Source organism: Phaethon lepturus, unplaced genomic scaffold (genome assembly GCF_000687285.1).
Source record: "Phaethon lepturus isolate BGI_N335 unplaced genomic scaffold, ASM68728v1 scaffold25328, whole genome shotgun sequence".
In the NCBI taxonomy this organism is placed as follows: domain Eukaryota; kingdom Metazoa; phylum Chordata; class Aves; order Phaethontiformes; family Phaethontidae; genus Phaethon; species Phaethon lepturus.
The window spans coordinates 7,530-12,056 of NW_010560129.1; positions in this window are offsets into that span (position 1 = coordinate 7,530).

Consider the following 4,527-nt stretch of genomic DNA (forward strand, 5'->3'; position numbering starts at 1 on the left):
AGAGTGAAGAATAGCTGCTGCTTTTTTTGTTTCCTGTAGGAATTTATCTGCTCATGCAGAATTTTGAGGAAAATTCCTTGCTACTTCCAGATAAGGGGGAAGAATTGGACTACATGGCTTCAGTGGTCACAGCTGGAGACAAACAATATGAAGAAACAGACATTTTCACTAACTACTGAGTGATAAGAGGCAACTACCTTCTACCAGAAACCTTGTTGGAAAGGCCAGATTGCTTGACTTCTTAAGAAGCTTTGGCCAAGCTCTAATGGGTCTGCTGCAAACCATTGTGGCTGTTTCTTTTTTCTTGTCCAACCATTTTTGACTTACCCTGATCCTCAGGCCCTTGCCTACCAACTTTAGTGTTAATAATCAGAATAGACATTTAAGATTGCAGCATTCAACAGGTGGGTACAGCTCCTTCAGGTCCTTGACCTGTTACCAGTGTTTGCAATTTTCTTAGGCAAAATTTCTAGAGAAGCATAGGGATCTGTAGTGGCCAAGAAGCTATTTCTTCCTTTATGGGAATCTTGCCCAACAATTGAAACCTTGCCCAACAATGCTAAGCACTGGACCTGCATAAAAACTATGCATCTTAGTGAAAGCTGCATGATTGTTGGTCTTATAAATTGCTTCAGTGAATGCTGTGCAGGCAGAAAAAAACAGTGGAGAAACAGTCCTCACCCAGGCATGCTGGCATCTAGTGCTGGGTGAGGAAGCAGCTCATTATAGAGTGAGGGCGGGTGCTGGGTGTTGGTACTAGCAGGTGCCCCAACCATCACAGAGGCGAGTGATTTATGTGCCAAAGGTGGGAACAAAGTAGTAGATGCAGATTGTTGTTAATGTCTGTGCTGAGCCTATCTTGAACCTGCCTTTGGTATGTAATCGATGTGAGTCCTACCTTGCGCAAGAGCATAGCACTTGCCATAGGGAGATGAGTCGTCCCCAACTACTACAGCTGTCTTGTCAAAACCACTTTCAGACTCAACATTTGGCAGCCCCAGTGACATTGCAGGAATGTGATAAGCTTCTTACCCACATGACATATGCCTTTCAGATCTGCAGAGGGTGATAAATACCTGCAGGCTGATGGAGTCCCCTGTCTGGCTGGTGCAAGGGTACAGATTTCTCCCAGTTACTTGCTTATCTCTAGGCATGGCTCTGCGTGGTGAGGAAGGGCGGGATGTTTCTCTGCTCTGTAAATTGCTGTGGCTAGCAGCTGTTCCCCCTGACCTGAATAACTATGGAGCCAGAATATACCTTAACTTCATCCTGACCCTAGCTGGGAGGCAGGCAGAAGCAGGACTTTAGGGCTTTCTGAAATCAATATTGAATATCCGCATTTTGCAGCTCTTCTCTCTTGCACTTATAGTGCTGTCCTCAAAAACCCAAGGAGCTGCTTAAGATGCTTACATCTTTCTACAAAGCGTTAAAGACAATCTCAGCTGTCCCACCACAGCAACCAGAGAAGCTGGAGAGAAGTGCCTGATAATGATGATTGATTTGATGGTATAATCACTTGTAAAAACGAGGATGATTTTGTATGCACTTATCAGTGTAATTTATCCTCTAGAAGCAGCCTTTGTGCTTTGAGGACTGTGGGACATGGAAGAAGCAAAACAGAAAAAAAACCCTCTCACTTCAACTCTGCAACTGCTGGTGCCTTAGCACAGCACACAGCCTAGCTCTTCACCGTGGAGGCTAATTTCTAACACATGGCAAAACTGTAGCATGTGTCAGATATGCTGTCAGTAGCCAAAGGCTCCATCACAAAGAAGTGACATTTTAGCATGTTGAATGTTCTGTTTGACAAAAAAGTTTAAAACCCAAAGTTCTGGCAGTAATCACTCTCAGAAAAGCTCAGAACATTTAGTGGTAAAAATATCAAGTCCACCGTCACAGAGATTAAAAAATGAATCTAGATTAAAATTGTGATAAGAATTCTCTCTCCACCTCCCAAAATATCTACTCATAGTGCCTGACAACACTTTTGAGGAAATCACGCAGTAGTAGAGAGATTTTAAAAAACAAAGTATGTCCTGGAAAGGGAAAACCACAAGATGGTGCTCTTGAAACACTGAATGAAGCCAGATTCATTGAGTTCCGTCTTGCTGCATTTGTGGAGAGTATGTTTCCTCCACCTCCACGGACTTATATCCATCCATCTAGTTACTCTGGTCATAGGTAACGCATTAAATCTGTGATTAAAAGAACAAAACCCAAACCTTGAATTCAATCACTGATTTTAACATTTGTTTCAACCATATTTGTGTAGGATATGTGCATATTTGCTAAACCGAAAAAAATAGAGGTGCCTTGCATAAAAGCTTTATCCTGCTGCTAAATGCACGTGCCTTCTTCAAGGAGTGATTGGTTGCCCTAAAAACATAACATTTATTTTGCTCGCCTTGTGCCCCTGTAGTGACAAGTGGAGAGCAAAGCCACTCCTCCAAAACAATGGGTGCAAACCACCCCATGAAGCCCTCAGCGCGGGTCTGGAGCAAACATGAAGCTGAGTTTTGGCCGGGATCAGATGTCGTGTTCCTGATCAGCTGAGGTTTGGTGAACACCTCAGCTGTGCGACTGCTGTGGCGTGTCCTGGACATATCTTCTGGCAGAAGCTAACGGTGCCGACTTGCAAAATATCCAAAAGGCATAGCATGAATATGTAAGGCAACTTCTCATACAGTGCCTGTGCTGTGGGCAGGAGGAGCTGGTGTCTTGAGCTGAAATGCCATTACCTGAATGCAAGGATGGACCAGGCAGTTACTGTGACAGATGCTTGATTTTGGAATACGCTTGCCATGATAGAAAAGATTCCCCTTCTAATACATTGAAACTTTGGAGTAGAGGATGAGGAGTTACAGAGATGGACAACTGCTGGTATGTGAGTCTCTACCTGAGGATGAACAAATTGTCGTGTCAGGTCCACTCAATTTTAATGTTACCTTGCAGGGGTGGTTACTCCTCTGAAGGAGTCCAGGGGAACAGAATGAGAGAGGGAAAAACATAGTGCTGATATTCTTAGCACAAAATAAAAGCAGCAAGGGTTTACTTGAGCCTGCTGGCGCATGCAGAAATAGTTGCAAGGTTCAAATGAAGGAATAGACATTCTTGTAATGGCCACTGAGATGGTTTGGCAGCTGGGGTTTGTCCCTTGAGGTTTAGTATTGCTCTGCTCTTTGTGTTCAGAACTGCCCTCAGGGTACCTCAGTACAGCGCTCGAACAAGCTAAGGGCTTGGGAGGTATTTTGAGAAATTAAGATGCAAAAAAATGCAGTTCCCTATGTTTGCTGATTGCTCTGTAGGTTTTGGTTTGGTGCTGGGGGATGCGACGAACCCCCCACAGCCCTCAGCCAGCTGCAGCGTCGGGGCCAGCCCATGGCCCTCGGGACGGCCCTGAGCATGTCCCCTGGGCACGGCTGGGGAGAGGGAGCGAACCCTGCCCCTCCTCTGCCCTATTTTCCACCTCCTAGGTCTGGGGCTAGCTTCCAAGAGGTGCCAGAAGCGCAGTGCCCAGCAAGGGGGAGCAGGAGGGCGGGTGCTGGAGCCCGGGCTGCGCTGGGGCATGGTGGGGAACGGAGGAAGGGCTGGGGAAGAGCTGGGCTGGCTGTAAGGCCCGGGGTGGGAGGCAGTCTTTGCGTAGGACTACGGCCGTTCGGGAGCTAAAACACAGCATCAGGAGTGTGTGTGTGCTGAAAAGCAAAGGCCTCTGGACGTTTCATGCGACCTCGTAGACAAACCAAGGTAGTAAGGGTGAATGGTGGTGTTGCATTAAATGGCCTAGTTGCCCTGGCTTCCTCAGCCCATGTTGGACCCACGCCGAGAGCATCATGAAGGTGGGAGTTGGCTCTAACCAAAAGTATTTGCTGTGGGCATGTAGCGTTCAGGTGGTCCTCAGCTGCGGAGCAGAAGGACCGGGCTCGGAACACACTCCTGCGTGTTTCCGGAGGAGATGTAGCTCCTCCAGGTCTAACGCGTGGTTGCCACCTCCCGAAACTCCTGTTTTCTGCCCGTGTCCCCTTGCAGGCCCACCAGGGAGCACAGTGCCGCTTCTCAGCGGGGATGAGGCTCCTTCCGGGGGCTTCGCTGGTAGCTGTCTCATCCATGAATCATAATGCAAACACGATGACACAAAACCTCTGAGACTTACCTCTTACGTTTAGTGCCATTTTGTGAGGGTCTACCTCGGCTCGTTAATTACATTGTACAACAGATTTTTGTTAGTCATATGTAGATCTAATTTTCAAAATTGTCCCTGGATACCAAATTAGTAGAGAAGACATCAATTGCAATTTGCTTACAAACATACTTTAAACACCAGCTGCTTGTAAAAATACACATAATGTTTTTAAATTAAAAATCTCCACGTTGCCTTAAAAATACTCGCAGCAGGCAGCGCAATACTACATTCACTCTCTGCAACGCATTTACTTATGTACCCCTAGATAAGAAATCTGGGTGCCAGTATGAAATCCAGAAAATCTGTAAGTTACTCCATGTCCCTGTCATTCTTTAAGGCACATTGTG